The sequence below is a fragment of the Pinus tabuliformis genome, chromosome 4_1, assembly GCF_031772625.1.
Source record: "Pinus tabuliformis cultivar Carrire ecotype Pingquan chromosome 4_1, CPIR1, whole genome shotgun sequence".
Lineage (NCBI taxonomy): Eukaryota > Viridiplantae > Streptophyta > Pinopsida > Pinales > Pinaceae > Pinus > Pinus tabuliformis.
The window spans coordinates 967,936,740-967,959,970 of record NC_142303.1 but is presented as its reverse complement, the minus strand read 5'-3'; positions in this window follow the sequence as shown (position 1 = coordinate 967,959,970).

Sequence of the window (23,231 nt, the reverse complement as noted above, 5' to 3'; positions counted from 1 at the left end):
TCTATCTGCAGTTAGACTAACTACAACCAGTTTAACTAAGTTAAACTGAACACAACTCCATCAACTGTACCTCGAGTCCACTAAACTCAACTCACTTGAGTTCTAACTGAAGTCATGCATGCAACAACTCAACTGAGTCATAAGAAAAACGAATTTCCTTCTGACAGCTGCATGTGCCACTTCCGTAGCTCAAACTGAAGTGCTCCAAGAGAATAAGATTAAGTTTATAGTCCAAATATTATTGTGAGATAATAATATTTGACTTTTCTATTTTTGACAGCCAGTCTAAAAATAGACTTGATCACTCACACTGTGATCACTCACACTTTCATCAAAAATAGAAGTCCATCTATTTTCCCAACTTGATCAATCATCCATAAACATAGACATGATCCATATGTCTAAAAATAGACATAGTCTAAAAATAGACTTGCGCCAAAAATAGCCTGCGGGCCCACTTAGTGAAGGCGACTCTTTTCACTAAGCTCCATCATCTTGTTGCAATCTCAACACTCCCTCTCGACAAGATATGGATTATCAGCAACCCCTATCCTGCCTCGGTGGTACTCGAATTTGCTCCTGGTGAGAGCCTTCGTCCGAATATCAGCATCCTGATCCTCCGTTGGAATGTACGAAAGTAACATGATCCTCCGCTGCACACAATCTCTGATATGATGGTACCTGATGTCAATATGTTTAGATCTATCATGAAATACAGGATTAGCCGAGAGTTTAATGCAACTCTGGTTATCACAGTAAATCACAGTAGGATCCAAATGAGAACCGAACAAACCAACCAGGATCTTCCTCATCCATATAGCCTCGCATGCAGCCAAACTTGTTGCCATATACTCGGCCTCCGCTGAACTGAGTGCCACGGATCTCTGCTTCCTGTTGTACCAAGAAACTGCTGTCGATCCGATACTGAAGACCCCTCCTGATGTGCTCTTTCTGTCTGTTGGGCTCCCTGCCCAATCTACATCCGTGAAGCCACATAGCTTCACCTCATCCTCCTGTCTGTACCACAAACCATATCCCGATGTGCCTCTCAAGTAGCGCAATACATGCTTGCCCGCCTTCCAGAAGAGCTTGGTAGGCTTAACCATAGCTTGTGAAAGCTGGTTAACTGCATAGCATATATCAGGTCGTGTATTGACCAAATACATCAGCGACCCCACCAACTGTCGATAAACAGTGGCATCCACTTCTTCTCCCGAAGTGGCATCCTCCTTCCTCCAACCTCCAGGAAGAGGAGTATCAACAGGCTTCCAGCCATGCATGTTGAACTTCTCCAGTATCTCCCAAGCATACTTGCCCTGAGAAACAAACAGTCCACCACTGCGCTGCCATATTTCCAATCCTAGGAAATAGTGAAGGAGGCCCAAATCCTTCATCTCAAACTCTGTAGCAAGATCCTTCTTGCATGACAGTATCAACAGCTCATCACCCGTTAGAATCAAATCATCAACATACAGTACAATGATAAGCAACTTACCCTCCACCACAATCTGGTATAGGTTCGGATCCGCCTCGCTCTTGGAGAATCCAAGTCCTGTGAAATAGCTATCTATCCGTGTGTACCAAGCACGTGGTGCTTGCTTCAACCCATACAGCGCTCTCTTGAGCCTGCACACATGCGACTCGCTGCTGAAGACTTCAAAGCCTTCGGGTTGCTCAATGTACACCTCCTCCTCAATGACTCCATTGAGGAACGCAGTCTTCACATCCATCTGATGAATGTGCCATCCCATCTGCGCTGAGAGAGCAAGAATCGTCCGTATGGAAGAATACCTTGCGACAGGTGCAAAGGTCTCCTCATAATCGATCCCCTCAATCTGTGAAAAGCCTCGGGCAACAAATCTTGCCTTGTACTTCTCCACACTCCTGTCAGCTGCCTGCTTAACTTTGTAGATCCATCTCGAACCCACCACTGATTTCCCTTCCGGTCTAGGAACAATCTCCCATGCACTGTTTCTAACAATAGAATCATACTCTTCCACCATGGCGTCTACCCATGCGGGATCCTCCACAGCTTCCTTGAAAGAGGATGGCTCAGTCACAACACACTTGCTCATAAGAGCCATGTATCCAGTGTACCGATCAGGTGACTGTCTCTGCCTGCGTTGGGCTGTAGGTGGTCCTACAACTTTCTCTGCATCTTGAGCCAGTCGCTCAGCTTCTGTCAAGCGCTTTCGCCCTCTGATGGTTGGCGCTGCATGAGTGGTCTCTTCCACTCCATGAACCTCGTCCTGTGGCTGATCCACGTCCTGAAGCTCATCCTTAGGAACTAATAGCTCCTCATCTGCATGCAAGTGTAGCTCCCTCTCAAGCGAACACTTCATGGCTTTCTCCTCCTGAAATTTTATATCCCGTCGCACAACAGTTTTACCACTGTCCGGCAAATACACACGATAGTTGTGGGGCGTATCAGTGTACCCCACAAATATCCCAACCTCTGCAGTCGGCTCCAACTTCTTTCTGGCATCCTTCGTCACATGCATGTAAACGTTAGCACCAAAAATCCTCAAATGAGAAAGATCAGGCTTCTTACCAGAATAAGCCTCCTCGGGTGTACTCATGCCAAGTATCCTATGAGGACAACGGTTCTGCACATAAACTGCTGTATTGCATGCTTCCGCCCACAAGTGAAGGGGTAGGCCCTGATCATGCAACATTGCCCGTGCAGCACCCACAATCGTTCTGTTCTTCCGCTCAGCTACCCCGTTCTGCTGTGGGTTATGGGGAGCTATGAGCTCTCTACGAATCCCTTCTGCCTTGCAGAAATCCTTGAACTCGTCCGAGATGTATTCACCACCATTATCGCTCCTAAGAGCCTTCACCTTCTTCCCCGACTCCTTCTCGACCAGTGCTTTGAATTCACAGAACTTTGAATATGTCTCGCTCTTCTTCTGCATGAAGAAGATCCAGCACTTACGAGAGAAATCATCAACAAAAATCACATAATACCTGTGTTTTGCTGTCGAAGCAACTGAGAAAGGTCCACACACGTCTGTGTGAATTCTCTCAAGGATCGTCGTGGCGCGACTATCCTTCTCGTGAAAGGTGGCTTTCACAAACTTCCCCAAAGTACACCCCTTGCATTGATCTGACTGCGCAAGTGTGCCTTTAGGAAGCCCTGTAGTGATCTGCTGCAGTATCTTCAAGGCTCCATGGTGAAGGTGACCCAATCTCCTGTGCCACAACTTGCCATCATCCCAGCTCACCAATCCTTCTGCCTTGCCTGCCATTGCTGTGCATCCATCTACATGCAACTGATAAAGGTTCCTCACTCGAACCCCTATCTTCCGGGGCTCACCAGTTGTCTTGCTGCGCAGGAAGGCCTTTCCCTCGCTGAAAACAACATCATACCCCTTGTCTTCTAACATCGCCACTGAGATAAGATTCTTCTTCAATCCTGGAACATGCATGACTTCCTTCAATACAAAGGGTTTACCAGACTCCCTCTCAAAGGAAATGGTACCGATACCGGTCGCACTGTATCTACCATCATCGCCCATCTCGATGTGCACTCCAAGATCTTTGTCCTCCAGATCAGAGAACAAATCTCTATCTCCCGTCATGTGAAAATACGCACCACTGTCCAAGAACCACACTGATCCCATCACACTTGAAACCAAGCATGCGATCAATGAAAAATCAAGCTCAAACTGAGAAGCTAAAGCCTCTCCCCCTGCAGATCCAGCAGCTTGCTTGTTCTTCTTCTTCTGTGGACAATTTGTGGCATAGTGTCCGTGCTGGTGACAGTGAAAACACTTCACTTTGGACATATCCTTCTTCTTGCCTTTCGCACCAGAATGAGAAGCTTTCTCGTTCTTCCCCTTCTTTGCTTTGGCAGCCAAAGCACAATTCTCTTCATCAGATACCTTTGATGAAGATCCATTCTCACCTTTATTGTTATTGAGTTTATCCTTGAGCGCCAGGTCGCTCTTGCTTTGGAATAACATTTGCAATCCGTTGAAAGACATTTCAACAACACTGTTGCAAATTCGAATTCCACCAGCAACCAACTCAACTGCTTCCGATCAACCCTCGCTTGATATCCTGTAAAAATCTCTTCTACAAATCAAGCTGCTCCGATACCATGTAGAAAATTTTTCTACAATTATCTAGCTCTGATACCATGTAGAAATTTTGAATAATTTAACACATATTCACAGAGATTATCCTGATCATACAATTATAAGCGGAACATGTATAATACATAATCTCCTCTACGTTGATCATCAATTTACAGAAGCAGAAACATTCACAGGTGCACATAGAAGCATCAATCACACATATCAACACAGTATTTTCCCGGGGAAAGCATCTCGCTAAAAACCCCACACTATCTGTATATTATATTGATTGAATCATGTAACAATACAAAGCATAATACTTCTCACAAGTATCTCCACCTGTTACACACAATACAGCTCAGATTTGATCTCCAAATCTCCCCCGCTGCTTGCCTGCCTCCACTGCTCAATACCTACTCAAGAACTGATGAGAATTGCTTCCCAAACTCGATTTTCACCTACAAAATAGTCACTCACTCTTTGTGGACGTGAGCAAAGGCTAAAATGCGGGCCAAATATGTGAGCAAACTCATTGGCATACTCAATCCTTTGATTGTGCAAGATCTGGTGCACAACTATAGTCACAACTGATAGCAATCTGATTCTCTACCACCCGTCCCTGTTGAACTGAACATGCACTGACATGCAACTGAGTTAACTGATGTATTCTTTAGTTTTATTATGAGTTAATAATTAGTTTAACAACTCATCATTAGTCTATCTGCAGTTAGACTAACTACAACCAGTTTAACTAAGTTAAACTGAACACAACTCCATCAACTGTACCTCGAGTCCACTAAACTCAACTCACTTGAGTTCTAACTGAAGTCATGCATGCAACAACTCAACTGAGTCATAAGAAAAACGAATTTCCTTCTGACAGCTGCATGTGCCACTTCCGTAGCTCAAACTGAAGTGCTCCAAGAGAATAAGATTAAGTTTATAGTCCAAATATTATTGTGAGATAATAATATTTGACTTTTCTATTTTTGACAGCCAGTCTAAAAATAGACTTGATCACTCACACTGTGATCACTCACACTTTCATCAAAAATAGAAGTCCATCTATTTTCCCAACTTGATCAATCATCCATAAACATAGACATGATCCATATGTCTAAAAATAGACATAGTCTAAAAATAGACTTGCGCCAAAAATAGCCTGCGGGCCCACTTAGTGAAGGCGACTCTTTTCACTAAGCTCCATCATCTTGTTGCAATCTCAACAAGATATTAGATGAAGCTAAATGTTTTCAAATTCAATGTTATACTTATCACTTAGTTATGGTTTTTCTATTGGATTTGAGTCTTTTAGATTTTGAACATTTTGATGACTAAGTGATATATATTTCTTTTAAATTTTGATATTTTAATGTATATGAAGAATTTATTTTATATTTTTCTTTCACTTACCATATTTATCAATTCTGTTTATATAATTTTTTTTTTGCAAAACATTAAGTATAAGTATCAAGTTCATTATTTAATTTATATTAACTCATACCTATTATATGGTTGAAATACAAACTCTTAAGAGGAGTTGAATTTTTGAAAGTGTAGAACTATTTTAAAGTATAAACTTTCAGAAATAGTTTACATTGCCACACATTATATATATATATATATATATATATATATATATATATAGACACACACACACACCCACATTTACTCAATTTTTCTACTGACACCATTTCTTAGGTGATCAATATTATGTACATGTGTATGTTTGATATGAATCTAATCATTTTCAATCTTTTAAGTTTTTTTAGTTTGTTAAGAACACAGTTCATATTATTAAGAATTATACTTTAAAATTGACACTAGGAATAAGTTGAATACAAATAAAGTAATAATGTTTAATGATAAAATTTTTTACAATGGAATCAATGTGTTGATTTCAATATACATGTCAATTTTTAACGCAATGGTTTCAATATCCATGTCAATTTTAGTTTATACTTATATTCATGTTAGTTTTTATTTAATTTCAATTTTAATATCAACAAGAATTACTATATGTCAATGCAAATTACTATTATATTTCAACTATGGGCACTTCATACTACATACCAAAACCTCAAGCTAGCAAGGGTTTGCTCAACAAGCTCACCCGAGACACTCTTTATGTTCATATAGATCTCTTTATGTTCATATAGATCTATTAGAAACTAGAGAGTAGAATTTAAAATGGAGTTAGATCCAAAGATTGATAACAAATTAAAATTGTTAGAATAGAAGTACGACAAAGAAACTATTAGGGTTTGAGATTGAACTGCAAAAAGGGTGTTATGTCCCCAATCTCCAATTGGGAAATGCTAGCACAACCAAACCACTCATAATGCCAACTTGTAAATGAATAAAGGAGAATTGGATCAGAGGATATGGGGATGATGTATGTTCAAAATTCATAAATACAACATTCACATCTACAAACCATTATACACCATAAAACCTAATTTCACAATGGAATACTATTAACAATTGATGCATTATTAGTCATAGAAATGCATAAAATCTAGAAAATTAGGTTTCCAACACACGTTGATTAATTGAATATAAAATCACATGATAAATATGAAAAATTATCTAGAATGAAATAAGAAATTGGTTGTAGTCATTCCACATTCCACCCAACCATAGACCATAGGGTTCATCAATCTCAACCACCATTCACCCATAAGGCTACAACTCCATAGTCAATGGTGTAGAAACCAAATAAGAAACACATACTATCAAACAACGTACCTATCCAACAAACACTACCCCAACCACATGCTCCCACTCTCCAAAGCATGCACTAGTGGCACACCCCTTGTCTATGCCTTGCTAATCTCTCAATGGGGCCGACCTTTAGGGTTGTGTTACATCTAGTTAGAGACTATCTAATCATGGGCTTGCAATACATCTCACTACTCTCTCAGCACCTTTCCAACCATAAATTGAAATACCTTCCGACTAGCGTAGAGCTCCAAGCACAAGGCTCGCTAACCATTTGCACCATAGTTCATTAGACTAAAATGGGATACAATAAAGTGTCAAATCCATAATGACTGCCTCTATCTCCCTTAAGAAAATATACACATTTTAAATATGTATGGCCTTTCTCTACCATGTGGCACTCCATGAAGCCATTTCGACCTGATTATCCCTTTTCCCCAACACTCAAACAAATACCCATTTCCTATCGCCATGGAGTTACACTATCCCCATACTCTTTTCCATGGATTGGGAGTTGCATCCATCCATTATAATTTTAATATATAAATATGTAAAACATTTAAAATATTAACCCTCGAGCCACTTTCCCAAAACAACATATATGTCCCTCAAAAGATAGCTCCAAAATCCATATATGCATATACACACGTAGATAGGTCTACAAAAATGAATCTTGCTCATCAACCTAATCATTATATACACTAAACTCACCAACCTATTATCTCTTGATTTTCATAGCTTGGGAGGTACTCCAAGCCTTGAGGATCTAGGGTTTGAAGGAATGAGTTCCACGAGCCTTAGTGGCTTCGAACACAAGCTTGGGGTTTTGAACCCATCTATGTTTGGGCCAAAACCGTGATGAGACTTCGACATGTGATGGATGAGGATGATAGTATATGATGAGACAAATCCAACACATTGATAATCGTTTAATTATGATTTGTCATTGTTGAGATACGAATTTCTGAAGTAATGATGGTTTAATTTGTCTAATTAGGCTAGTCGGCTTGGGGTCAAAGTGGTGCCCAAAGACAAATTCCTTGGAGACACTTGATGCACTTAAATATAGTTCAAATGTGAGGACATTTGAGACATCCTAAGTGCAATGACCTTCTTGGTTTATCTTTGTGATCTGGAGTCTCAGTTTGAGGCTAGATAAAGGAGTAAAGGGTTGTTGATTTTGGGAGTGTCTCCACATTTGCTGCGGCTTTTAATTGTAGAATAGGCCGCAGTCATGAAGAAACAAAGAAGGTGACATAAGGGTTGTTTATGCGCAATGTATTTATATCTCCTTGGTTAGATCGGGCAACATTAAATCAGAGGTAGGGAGGAGGATTTTTTGTGTTATTTTGGTGTGTTATATGTCTCTGTATGGTCCCCACGAGAGTGATATAGGTATAACATTGTGAGTAGGTTATTTGTAGGGTTGTCAAGAATTGTGAGGGTATCCTCACTGAAACACAACTATTGAAGGGAGGCAGTAACCTAAACAAAGATATTCTCATTGAGGTTGGAGCATATTCATCTTTTTTTTGTGAGCATGCGGTTGTAGGGTGCGCTGAGGAGGAGCCTTATGCCCTAATACAATGTTTTGAAGGCTTAGAAGGATGACAAAGGGGACAACCTAGCTCGAGGAGGAAACATAGGTTTAGAGCAAGGGTTAAGGACTCTGTTCTGTGATGTAACCAATCCTATGAATGCATGGATTTGAAGGGAAGGACGCAACAGGAGTTTGAGGTTGCAAATGTCTCCTTGGTGATAGTTGGATGTTAGGTGGATGGTAGTCCTAGATTAGGACAATTGTGGACACCTTCAGGAGAAGTTCATAAATATTAGTACATGTGTTACGATGAGAAGCAATGCAAAATAGAGGTAGGTTTGTCCTCTTGAGTTGATGGGACTTGCAAGTGGATGGTGTCACTGGAAAGGTAAATTTGAGGAGTCTATTAGCGGCCATGTGGAAGGGTCTCCATAGGTGTTGGATACTCTAACTCAGAGTGGACCAAGTGTGGATGTGGATTGGGCATCTATGGAGGACAATGTGCTAGTGCCCATGTTGGAGCCGAGTGTGCACCATCTTCATCGACTTAGGTGGTTTCTAGAGTGGAAGAAGTTGAATTCAAGGTATGATCAGCTAGAGGGGTAGTTGAGAATCCATACACTTGTGTGTGTAGAAGGACATCCTAGCCGATGTTCATTGTGGGAGATGGACATCTTATAGTGATAGGTGGAAACCCTTCATGCCCTATGTTGGGTCCAAAATGCGGATGCAAATTAGAGTTTCATTTACTATCAATCTGAGTAAGTAAAATTTGAGGAACATCCACCGTAGGTGGATTTATAGACAAAATAAACTAAGTTAGGTGAAGAAATTCCAAAGCTCCCTTACGGAAGGTTTTTAATTGGGATCTCCAACATCTATTTAGTCATTTAACAAAATGAAATATAAAAATTAAAAGACATTGGGACAAGTGTAAGATATATTAAATATGCCTTACGGGAGATTGTTCATTAATATTTCTAACATATTAATCAATAAACTAATAAATGAAGGCATTTAAACATAAATGAAATTGATTAAAATAAATATTCAAGCTTTGTTACAAGAGACTATTCATTTATATTTATAGCATCAAGATCTTTAAACTAATGAAATTAAAAAGATAAATGAAATCTTACTATACAAAAACAAGTATGCAAGTGAGGCAATGGGGGCCCTCCATAGCTCCATAAGAACACTTAGAAAGAAGTCAAATGTAGAAGAACTTCCAATCCACTTTATTTATAATCAATTGCAAATTGCAATTACAAGCTCCAAATTCTACATTCCAAAAGGTTCTAAATCTCCATTACAAATGGAATAAGTTTCTAAATTCTAAAAATTAAGATTACAAATGAACGAGATAACACTCCTATTTATACAACATGATGAGATAACAAACTCATAATGATGATCCACTATTCCCTCATTAGATCCACATATTTCTCAACCAATGGTGACACATAACCCTATCCTTCATGAGGTCCATGATCTCCTCCATGAGGTCCATGATCTCCTCAAATTCGAATTTGAAGATAGAGTGCCACATAAGGATGCCTTGGAAGCTTCCTTTGTACCTACACATGTCAAATTTCTCATTCCAATTGTTAGGTATAAGTATAAGGAGATTATTTTCTAAATTTTAACTGCAAATTCACTTAAAAATACTAAGAATTAATAATGTTTTGGAAAACACAAGGGTAACCCATATAATGATGAAAGTGAAGCTAATGTGATGACATGGTGGTGGAATAGAGGTGAGAAAATGTGTGAATGGAGAGAAAGTGGATGTTTAATGGAGTGAAAGTGGATGTATTTTAAGGATAATTCTTAGGCCTAACACCCTATGTTGGTCTTCATTGGAGCAATGCAGGAAGACCATAGTGGGCTAAAGTCCCTTAGTAGGTGAGGAGAAACATTGGGTAGTTGTCACTTGTTCACAAATGGAGTTGTAAACAACTCAACATGAGTCTTGATGTGTTGACGTGTTGATGGAAGAATGATCAACTAGCGAGCAGATTGGATAGCTGAGATTTAGTATCCAAATGGTCTTGGAGAATTAATAAATGGAAGAACTGCAGATCGAGTGCTGAAGGACCGGGCAAGTATAAGGTACGACCAAGAGGAGCTATGAGTGCATGTTACATTAACCACATGGTGATAGTATCTTTTGGAGGGTAGAGTGCTTGTCGATGGACTAACATCAAGCGCGAGTTTTTATTCTTGTACATATGGATGTATGAAGGTCATTATCCCTAGTGCGGGAACCCTATATTATTATATTATTTAGTTGGATTAATATAACAAATTTGGGTTACTCTACAAAATTGTAAAAAGTTATCCATATTTTTTGCACTAGTAGATTCACTGTTGTTTATATTCCACTATGCAAAGTAGTTTCGTTGTGATTCTTGGTTTGGTAGTGTAAAATATTTAAGACTCTATCCTAGAAACTAGGGTCATGGATATTAAACATGGTATTAGGGGATATTTGAGCTACTTTGAGGGACAATGAATCATAGTGTGCACGTGAAAAAAAGCAGAGGGCGTAATGGTTGTCTAGATCAGGGAGAAGAGGGTTTAGCTCAAGACGTGGAGATGTGATCTTGACTGGCTTGGAAGTAGGATTGGTTGGGAGTTCTAGTGGATTGGTGGTGAGCCTCATGAATAACAGTTTTTTGTAGGGAAATATAATGATCATGGAATTCCTTTGACTTGTCTTGGATGTTTGGGACAACTCCAAGGTTTCTCTAGCTTGGAAAATATGAGGTTGATCGAGATGACTTCATGTGATGGAATGGATATTGGCATACTAGACTCTTATTAGATTGTGACGTTGCATATATGATATTCGATGGATTTGCATGAGTAGTATTTGATCTCAGAGGATGAGTACTTGCAGGACCGAGCGAGTGGAGATCACGTAGGTTTGGAGGGAGTCTAGCATTAAAGGGAGTAGCCTTATGGAGGTTTGGAATCTTCAGGTTCAGATGTATTCAGCAAAGGGGCTACCAATATTGCAGGGTTCATTCTACAGTGTATGTTGCAGTGATGGACATGAGATGGGCTAGTGCCAATAATTGATGATGGTTATTTATTAGCCTTGGAAGTACCTCCGTCACTAAAATGGAGTGTTAATTTTTGTATCATGTAGGTACTCCAAGCATTTAGGATAAAGGGCTTGGAGGAATGAGTTCCACAAGTGGCCTTGTGGGCTAGAAACCAAGCTTGGGGTTTTATGCCCATCAATGTTTAGGCCAAAATCATGATGATATTGTGACATGTGATGGATAAGGATGATATTAGATGATAAGATGAATTCAGCGCATAGAGAATCATCCAATTCTGAGTTTTTTATGTTGAGAGATGAGTTTTTGAAGATATGATGGGTCAATTTGTCTAATTAGCCAAATCAACTAAAGGTTAAAGTTGTGCCCAAATACAAAATCGTTGGAGCCACTTGATGCATCTAAATATAGGTCAAGTGTGATGAAATTTGAGGCATAATAAGTGCATTCAACTTCATGTTTTATCTCTATGATTTGGAGAGTGAGTCTAAGGTTAGATAATGGAGTAAAGGGCTGCTGAGCTTGGGAGAGTATCTACGCATTTGGTGCGGTTTCTATTTGTGGAATAGGCTGCAACCCTAAAACATCTAGGTAGGTAAAATAAGGGATGTTTGTGGGTACCATATGTATATCTCCTTACCTAGACCAGGTCACAACAAATCAAAGGTTGCGAGGAGGATTTTCTGTGTTATTTTAGTGTGTTAAATATCTATGTATGGGTTGGAGGAGAGTGTTATAGGTACAACAATGTGAGGAGGTTATTTGTAGGGTCATGAAGGATTGTGAGGCTTTCCTCACTAAGCCACAACAACTGAAGGCAAGTGAAAACCTAAAAAAAGGAATTCTCCTTGAGTTTGGGGGAGATTTATCTTGTTTTTATGAGAAGGTGGCTCTAGTGTGCATTGAGGAGGAGCCTTCTGTCCTAATACAATGTTTTGACAGCTTAGGAGGAAAAAAAAGGTTACAACCTAGTTAGAGGATGACACACAAGTTTGGAGCAAGGGTTATGGGTTGTATGGTGTTCCCTAAGTAGTCCTATGAATGTATAGATCCCAAGGCAAGGATGCAATAAGAGGTTGAGGTTGCAGATGACTCCTTGGTAATCGTTGGAAGTTAGGTGGATGACAGTCATAGATTAGCATAGTTGTGGACATCACGAGGAGAAATTCATCAATGGTAGTACATCTGTTAAGTGGAGAAGCATGAGGTTACCGAAAAAAGCTATGTTAGTCCTCTTGAGTTGGTGTGATTTGTAGGTTGATGGTGTTTTTTGAAAGGAATATTTGAGGATTTTGTTAGCGGCCATGTGGAAGGGTCTCCATAGGTGTTGGGTTCCCTAACTAGGAGCATATGCTACTACAATATTGGTAACTTATTGTGTATCAGAGGGTAGTGTTAGAGTGGACCACATTTGGACGTGGATTGGGCATTTATAGTATGTTGGAGGGAAACATGGTAGTGACCAAGTTGGAGCCTGGTGTTGATTGTCTTGATTGACTGGTGGTTTCTTGAGTGGAATAAGTTGAGCTCAAGGTTTGATAAGCCAGAGGGGTATTTGAGCAGTCATAGACTTGTGTGTGGAGAAGGACTTCTATAGTAGATGATGGGCAGTCCTCCTAGCCCATGTTCATTTTGGGTGATGGACATCTTGCAGCGATAGGTGGCACCTCTCTATGCCTTATTTTGGTCTTCATTAGAGCAACAAAGGATTACCATAGTGGGTTGAAGTACCTAAGTATTTGAGGAGAAATAATGGGAAGTTGGGAGTTGTTCACAGATGGAGTTGTGAGTAACTCAATCATATTCTCGATGTGTTCATGCATTGATGGATGAATGATCAACTAGCGAGCAGATGGGATAGCCGAGATTCAGTGGCTATATGGACTTAGAGAATTGATAAAGGCATGAATTGTATATCGAGAGCCGAAGGAATAGGATGGTATAGGGTATGACTGAGAGGAGCTACTAGTGCATGCTACATCAGCGAGATGGTCAAAGTATATTATATTATTTAGTTGGATTAATATAATGAAGTTGGGTTATTGTAGAAAATTATAAAAAAATTATCTATATTTTGTGCACTACTAGATTTAATGTTGTTTATATTCCATTGTGCAAACTAGTTTCATTGTGATTCATGGTTTTGTCGCGTCAAAGATTTAAGACTCTATCCTAGACAACAGGGTCATGGAAATTCAACAATATGCAAGTATATATATTTACATCATAAACAAGAAGGGGTATTACTTTCCTCTAGCTCCTATTTTATGCAACATCCTCAGCGAATTATATATATATATATATACAACTCATCATTTAAATAGTTGAGGATACTCCCCCCCCATGACATCTTATTGCTCTCAATTAGCCTCATGTCTATTGAGCAGGGTCCATTGTACCTTTAACATGTCAACTTCATGATCCTGGAAGATCTTGATCATCCTATCCAAAATACGTACTCGGTGTACCTAGAAATATCATTCAAGTTCCACTTAAATAATATGTCAATCAATCACCTAATCAATACTAGAAATATAATTTTTGAGAAAAGAAAGATGGAATTCATCACGAGCTTTCATCAATGTGGGTAATGCAAATCTATAAGTAGTAGAACAATCCTCTTTGTATTCTTCAACAGCCCTATTAGGTCCTGTTTTCATTGCTATGACACCGTCCAAATTTTTTCCGCAACTAAATTTTGGATCTTACCATCATTGTTGTATCTAGAGTCGTTTTGATTATCAAGTGTTGTTTCCTATTATACTACGTGTCTCAAGTGTCTTTGGATTGTTTCAAGTGTTGTCACATTGATTAAAACATCTTTTAGTGCAATTTGTGGTCTTAACATCTTTGTTATTGTAAAACGACACTTTTGGGTTGCAATCGCACACACATCACTTGTTATACTTTGGGAATGTCTACAAAGTGGCATTTCAATGAATATTTACCACTGTTCAAGTTTTTCCAATTTTTCTTGATGATTCAGTGTACGTCATAGTCGGTTCTATGTCTAAACTCATCTTATTGACCCCGTGCCCCATATCTGATACTTGGAAAAAAATTTGGTTTGAAGTGAACTCATTAAGTCTAAGAGTGCATGATCTGAATCTAAAGCTTTGACAAAAAATCCTTCATTGTTTTGAACTGCACGATGTTCCCTCCAAGGGCACTAGGGACACTCCTCAACCCTCTTTCCCTTTCCTTACTCTGAACTGCGCCCTTCAAAAGACCAAGGCTTCCTTGAGCGCACTCCTTTGACTCAAATAAGCACACCCTACTTGAGCATATTGGTGCAGTCTAAAGGCCTTAAGCTTCACCCTTCAACCTTCCCTTATGTGCCATGTGCCCTCTTCGACTCCTTCATGACATGAAAACACTCTCAAGGAATGAATCCATAGCCTTTAGCCTTCAAGATTGAGCCTTGTGTCCTCCTGGGTCTCTTGAGCGCATGACAAGGAAAATTTTAGGGGTTAATATTCGTAGGTGGGCTAATTTTCCATGATTTTTCCAAAAATAAAATTGCCAATTTCCATTTGTTTCTAAAATGATTCACCCAGTAATTGTATTAGAACGTTTTCTTACCTTAAAAATTGCCAAAATTGTATACGGACAAATATAAAATAATTATAAATATAAATATTTTTATACAAATGTTTGTCAAACATTTTACAATTTTCATATTAGGGACTAGTAAGATTCACCAGAGTTTCTAAACTTTAAGATAAACTTCCATACTTAAATTTTTCCTTGGTCCATGAGCACACCTCGAAAGCCTGAATCCTTCCTCCTTTAGACTTCAACAGTGCACCATGCACCCTCCATCAACCCCTTGATTTCATAGCACACTTGGGAGGCCCAAAGATCCACCCTTTATCCTTCAAACTTGTGCCATGCACCCTGTCTTCAGTGTCTTATTCCGTTGAGTGCATGAGCACATGTCTAAGCTTCCAAGCCTCTCCTCTTTAGCCCTTTAACCTTTCAATGTGCGCCCATGTGCCCTTGAACCCATTTTCTTCCTCTTGAGCACATCGGAATTGTTTAAATAGAAAATATGCATGAATCATGGTAGAATAGGATATTTTTTGGTTGATAGTTACTTGACATAAGTGATTTCAAATATAGGTATCCCAGAAACATTGTGGCAAGCACCCATGAGGAATATTTGGAAGGATACAAAATAAACAAAGCTCGGAAAGAACGAAGAATAAAATTGAATCTTGATGATAAAAGAAACACTAGAGACTCCATTAAATTGAATACCATTTAGAGGGTAATGACATCAATTATCGAAATTGCTCGAAGAACGAAAATAAAACTAGAATCTATGTCACCGCTAGAGAATGTCCATGTCATCAGTCAATATTAGTCTCAGTCGTCAAAGATAGTGACATGTCAAGTTTCGTCACGTGATGATGTGGAAATCATGATGTATTTTTGTAATCATTGTAAAGAAAAATAAGTGGAAGTCCAAGAGTCATGTATGAACTAAAGATTCATGGAGCTAGTGGTGTTCATTGCATTTACGTATCTTGGGACTTTTGCTTAATGTTGAAGCCTTCTAGGGAAACACATTTTAATACATGTATTGCGAATGTTTCTAAGATTATTCTTTAAATGTTTATGGTTCATATTTTCTTCCAAAAGTACTAGATTAATTGAACTATTTTAGTTACTTCAGTGCTCCTTTTTAGGAATGTGTTATGCTATAATGATTATCACATCCTTGTGAACTATTTCACTTGATGTTAAACATGTCTTACTTATTTGTGTGTGTCTCCATTAGGATAGTACTATTACTTTTCTCTTAAAATCTCACTTAATATTCCCTTTGCATTATAAGGACCTTGATACATTGAAAACCAAACATTCGCAAGGCGTACAAGATTTCTATTTCAAAAGGACACTTACGCTTCTCTTCCATGCTAACATCTAAAGCCCAAGCACAAGTTTAAGTAAAAATATTGTCAGGTTGTATTTCGGATGGCAGTCCTACACCAAAATATGTGAGGTCTAGTGGGGAATTTATATGAGGGAGATACCCTGTAAGCTGATGGTATCCAACATCATCAACATTACGACACTAAAAGGAGGGTGACCAATTTTTTATGACTAATAACTGCACACACCCAAATCATTCCTCTTCTAGACAAGGTAGAAATATTTTTAGAAGCACATTGAATCCTATTCCTGAAGGAGGAGGATCTTCTGAGTCATGTCTAGAATCAACTCGTGAGGTCACCAATGAGAAAATCTGGGCAAATAAATGCATAACTTGTCAATACGGAAAGTCCATTAGATTAATACCTGCAGTGTAGAATCTTCCACACTTTTTGAAGAAGAAAGAAACAACAAATACTAATATATTAGTTTCTACAATGGAAGCTTTAGTATTTGCCACCCTTGAAGAGTTGAAGAATCTGCACATGATGCATAACATGAACAACATATTCCACCTCTTAATGAGGGGTATGAGGAGGATACAATTATTATATATAATGACCTCATTGACAAATTAGGTCGTGAATATTCATTAGATTATCATGTGGAAGAATGCAGAGACAAGAACATGGCAGACCAATATTTGGATTGGATGACCCAATGGCCTCTTTCTCTTTCAGAAAATTTCAATAAGATGCCAACACATCAAGAAAATTTTCTCTCAAAGTACGATCTTGAAAAGAAGACTCTTGGACAGTTGGCACTGTTTGTTTGGCTAGTGGAAGCAAGTGTGTTGGCATGGACTTCAATAGTCATGATGAGAGATCAAGTTGGGCAGTGGGCATTTCTTGACAGTTATCAACTGTGTTGGCATTGATTTCAACCAGATCAACATGGATCTATGTGCTAGCATGATGTTTGGAAAGACAACATTGATGTCTACTAGGCTAGTTATGAAGGTAGTAGATATTAACATTGATGTGCTTGTCATGTCAAGTTGAGGGGGATTCCCATGGTTGTTCCAATCACTGATAAATAATTGCCATAGTAGTAGGCTTAGTGGTGAAGCTATAAAATGATGACTATGGTTGTGGGGGGTCCCGTAGTTGTTGTAGTTCTCTATAGAGAATCATCATAGTAAAAGGCTTATTGGAGAAGCCATAAAATAATGGTTATGATGGTTTTGAGTCCAATACTTTGGAGGACATTGCCTCAAGATATTAGATTAGATACTCAGAAGGGATGAATCTCAAAAGGCCAAAATATTGAAATGCATAATATGGAAAGTCAAAGCCTCATAATATTGAGGTACGGCCACATATCTGAGGGTTGCAAGGAACAAGAATTATAAAGGAATTAATTTGCAAAACCAAAGAGCCAAGTAACCTTTCTCTCTCCTTTGACAGTACACATGGAAATAGGTGATTGGGCCTTGGGAGTTGACGATGGCAGATGATGTTAGCATGACGTGGTAGTATGGAGGATACCTGTCAAGAAAATTCAACACCATTGGGTGGCATAATGGGGATAATCTAGGTGACATGTGTCACCCTTAAGGAAACACCATGTGGAGATTATGATGAGAGCATGAATTCATCTTGGAGGTCCAAATATCAGAGGTTGGTATTTTGTAACTCCTCTTTAATTATTTTTGAATAAATTCTCAATGCTAGGGACCTTTAGATGTTGAATGGTGCTTGGTTGTGGAATACCATGTAACCAGGGGCAGAGTGAAAATACACAAGGATATAGGTTCCTTGCAGAACCTTGAGTGCCTTAGCACTTAAGTTCTATGTCATCTATCATAGCACCTGGTCCTATGGTGAAAAGTGGAATGGGCTAAGAAAAAGGTGCTAAAGGCCAATTAGGTGCTTGCTCTGGAACTACAATACAAAGGAGTTGGAAGTTTCTAGTCAAAGCTCCTTGTCACATGGTGTAAAATCAATAGGAGGTTAACTGCAAGAGGCTAAAGGTCAAGATCAAAATCTCGTAATTTCGTAATATCAATTTAATAAAAGTTATGATATGTAGGGGATCTGATATAACAACACATAGGTGTGTGGAAAAGGATTGAGTTGACAAATAAAGATTATGTTTTCATAGTAAGGTGGGTCAATGGATTCAATGGAAACTTTGATAGGCAGGAGATAGAAACAAAGATTGTTGCGCTAAGGGAGAAATGACCATGATTGTGTAGGATAATTTAAATTGTGTATATCAATGAAATGAGACATGCCATCCCTGATCTTGCATGCATGCTACAAGGTAATAAATGAAGAACAAAGTAGCCATGCTAAAGTACTTTCCAAGCTATGCTAGCCATGAATAAGCATGGAGAGCCTCGTTGGAGTGTGTAGGTTCACTAATATCTAATTCTCACCATGGAGACACTCTCATTACCATTCTTTGGTTTAATGCAACAGAAGAATTCAGGTATCAAATGTAATAGCAGGAAGGAGTTCCATGTAGAGGTACAGTTAGGAAGCGTGAATGTCAAGATAGTGGTCAAGAGAGAGAGCATCATTCCTATTGCCGGAGAGGAACAAAACCCAAGATTGAAGTTGAGAAACTTGGGGAAATTTGCATAGTTTCTAGTTAGATGTGTGGAGAGTGTTGTGGGTTTAAGTGTGTTGTTGAGGAAAGGTTGAGTAAGCCTTTGTTGTATAAAAGAGGATGATAGTTCCCATACAGTGGAAAGAGACCCAGAGAGTCTATGTTGTTGTGTGAATAACTGAGAAGAGCCTACCAAAAAAAGAGGTTGGAATAAAATGGGCCAAGTGCTGACTATATGTGTTGAGAGTAGAGGGTCGAGAACATAAGACAAAGTGTTACATGGGTTGTGAGTTAAAAATGAGATGTTGTAGAGTGAGTAGAGGACAGTGTCTTGCATGGGCCATGGCTAGAGAAGAATAAAGGGTATATCAGGAAAAGTTGTTTCCAATTATAATGAGAAGAAGGGCATGTTTTAAGTGTGGGTTGGAGCCTATGTATAAGAATTTGGTTCTTCCATATGTAGTGGGTATTCGAAGAAAGCTTGGTGGTAGATGCCTCCTAAAATTTGGTTCTTGGATAAATCCAAGATGTTTCAAGTTGGTGCTTGCAAGAAATCTATGAAGTTAGTTCTTTAGATGGTGATTTTTGTAAGTTTATCAGGTGTCTACAAAGGGAGGGAGTTGGTGCTAACCACTAGTGGGTGCTAGAAAACAATAAAAGGGAGTTGTTGCTTCCTATGAGTGGTGGATTACAAACCAATTGATTAAATTGAGTAGGTTCTGTTATTTTACATCAATAACAACAACAAGCTTAGTGGTTTTTTCCCAAAAGGGTTTCAACATTAAACATTTGTGTCTCATGTGTTCTCTGCTCATGACATGTATGATTTTATTGGTTGCTATGGATACATTTATTATTTACCAATAACTTAACTCATATAATGGATGACAAATTTGAATGATTAAAGATAAATTGGCATAGAAGTGAAAACTGGCCTTAATACTGATTCACCCTCCCTCTCAATATTAACACTGTTTCCAACAATTAGTATTAGAGCCAATATTCCTTTGGGAATAACTTAACTGCTATAAGTAGGTCAGAGGAAAATAATGGCTAATCAAATTTGGCTAACAGTAGAAGGACTTCCATTTTTAATTGGATCAGACTACGAGCTTTGGAAGATCAAAATGGAAGCCTACTTGATGGCAGTCAATGAATAAATTTGGTTATATATTATATATGGAGAGGGGAATGAATGCAATATAGAAGCCGAGTAAATAATCATGAAAGGGTTGTATAACAAATATGATGATAAAGTAAGGTGTTGTGATCCAGGAAAGGAAATGTTGGACAAATTGCAATGTCTATATGGAGGAGAAAGATAGATAGCTCAAGAATAGGTCAAAGAACATTACTTCTCAAGAAGTGGGCTTGAATATGTGAAGGGTGTTGGTGATAAGAAGAAAATAAAGAAAAAGGAGAAGGCATCTAAAAGGAAAGATGCTCGAAATATTGAAGATATCTATTACTATGAGAAAACTATTGATCTTCAATCCAAGGATGGTGAAGAAGAAGACTTTGATGAGAGGCCATGTTTCTTAGAAGTTAAGATATTTCTTTCTTTTTAATGTAAAGAAATAGGTCATTCATTATCTAGATAATTATGTGAATCAATTAAGGACAGAGATAGCCATGCATCTAGTAGTAGTAATGAAGATATACCCAGTTAAGTAGCAATAGAAAATGAGGGATCTTCTTAAGGAGAAGAGAGTATATCAGATAAAGTGAATATGGGTATCACTTGAAGTTATGAAGATGGAATACTCCTTAGACCAGCCGAAGATTCCATGGACAAAAGGATGGATTTAGACCTTTGTGATGGCTCATCGAATACCTCTAATAGCAAAGAAAATGATCTAGATGAAAGGATATATTTGGGAAAGAAGTTGATATGTGCTCTAAAAGATATCAAGGAGCTATCAAAAGAGAATCTCAAGCAAAAGTAGCATTTGCACGAGTATGATCTTGAGAATAAGAATTTGATCAAAATAATAGTTTATCTTAATTCTTAACAAGAAGAGGCTAGAAGGTTGAATAGCATATTGACCAATAAGCTAAATGATAGAGAATATTACAGTGAGAGACTACAAGCTGAAGTAGTGTCATTGAGACATGATATAGAAAATAAAAATAAAGAAGTATCTCAATATCAGAAACTTGAGTAGAGCAAGAAGGTCGTAGATGAAATGCTTGCTAAGTAAATATCCCCTCTCATCAAGGTTGGTTTTTGTTTCAAAGAAGAAACAAGCTCCAATAAGGAAAATGCTGAAGGGAAAGCTATCCAAATAAGGCAAGTTGGAGGTTCCAACAAAAACAAGGGAAAATACGTTGTTGGATAGTACCAACAATGAGGTTGACTACAAAAGAGAGTTAGATAGCAGAAAGAAAGAGTGCAAGGTAGTAATGCAAACTGCCATGGAAGGCACATAAAAAACCACTCGAAGTCCCTCCCCCTCAAGGATAAATCCTTCAAAGAATAGGTAACTTAGTTCATCAAAATCTTGTTTATGGGTATTGTTTTTCATGCAATAATTTTGGATATAAATCTATAGACTATAGATGGCATGCAAGAAAACATGATATGTTAGCTATAAATGACCCAAGAATGAAAAATTAGCTAAGAGTAGTTATGTTGACAATAGTAAAGGGTTTGACAAAATTGTTCGAATATATGGCAACTTCTTTACGCCATTTTTAAGAAATATTTAATGTTAGACTTGTGGCAATCTTAGGCACAAGAGAGTAAGTTGCAGATATGGGGAGAAAAAGCATGCTTCTCAGTATATGCATGAAAATGTAGCAGCTTGGGATGTGAAGACAAGAAGAAAGAGTGGAGCAGAAGAATAAATCTTTTCCTTCAGTGCACAGTGTCAAAATGTCAAGATGAAAATATGAGGAAGAAATCTAAAGATAACCACAAAGAATGATCCTCCTACTATTGTAGCAGACCCGTATGTAAGGAAGAAAGGAAGCAAAAATTTTTGGGTGAAGAAATAGGAGGTGAAGGAGAAGATTACCCTACCCGTGTTCAACGAAGAGGAAGCCAAAACATGGGAAAATAATAATTTGGAATGTAATGCCTCTATCAAGGCTCAATAAAAAAGGCTTGGATGAAGAAATATGACAATCTACTCTGTGGGAGTAGATCCTTTTCTTCACTTCGCTATAGGAAGAGAGTGACCACAAGGGAAATCGAATAAGTCAGATGCTGGAAATAATAAAGAATAGCTAGAGAGGTGCATTTCAACTTTGGAGGTGTGGTCGAGTCCCCTTGCTGATTATAGTGATAAATTTGTTTATTTTTAATGTATCAGCATTACAAACGAAGAAAGGGGTGAAGAGAGTAGGGTTTCAGGGGTAGTACATAACAACATCTTATGTTTTTGGAATAAGAAGATGAGTTGCAGCAGAAATGTGGAATGACAAGAGCCCCATAGTTAACTCAGGTCCATAGGATCAATCATCATGCAGAAATGAGGAAGAAGAGGTAGGATATCAGAGAGCATTGGCTCAGGGGGAGATACTTTGATAGTAGTAGAAGGAAACAATTATCAGCCTTAGGAAGAAAGATTGCATAGAGAATGAAAGGTTTCCATATTTGGTGAAATAACCTTATTTCATTTATGTTGTGAATTTTGCCTAGAAATGTTGCATTCATGAAGCACAATAGGTATAAACATTCAATGTCCTTTAGTTTTCAGTTGCTATCACTATGTCAATTGATGGTCTGGGTTCATATGGACTAGCCTTTTTGTGTAAGTGTACATTTCATTTTTAGAAAGAGCTATAATATGTTGCGTGGTATAATATCCAATTTGTATCAATTTCTTAGTGAAATTTTTATTATTTAATCAACAGTCCCTATTGTAAAAGAATGATCTCAATGGGAGAACTGTTTAAGATGATTAAGAGAAGTAACCATAGAGGATGAAGCAGCAACACCAGTGAAGAGAAAGGTTAATGAATCACTAATGATTGATATTTGTAGTAGTAGAAATACCATGAGAAATTTTAATCCGTATCAATTTCTTTTTAATTGGTACAAAATATACATTGGCAAAGAGAGTATTTAGTCAAAAACCATTAGTTGTCAAAAAATGGAGGCATTCAAAGTAGAGGAAGCATATGTTCTGGGGGAGAATATCAAATATGTCCAATTTATAGCATAGCAAGTATTAGCCCTTGAAGGAAATTTTGTTGAGCAGAATGCACATCAACATCTAGACCCTCGGCCATTGATAATCAATGATTAAATGGGGAAGAAGAAGCATCCTATAAGCCCCTTCCCATTGGTGTTAAAAGGGGTGAGAAGCTAATTTATGAAATTGTGAT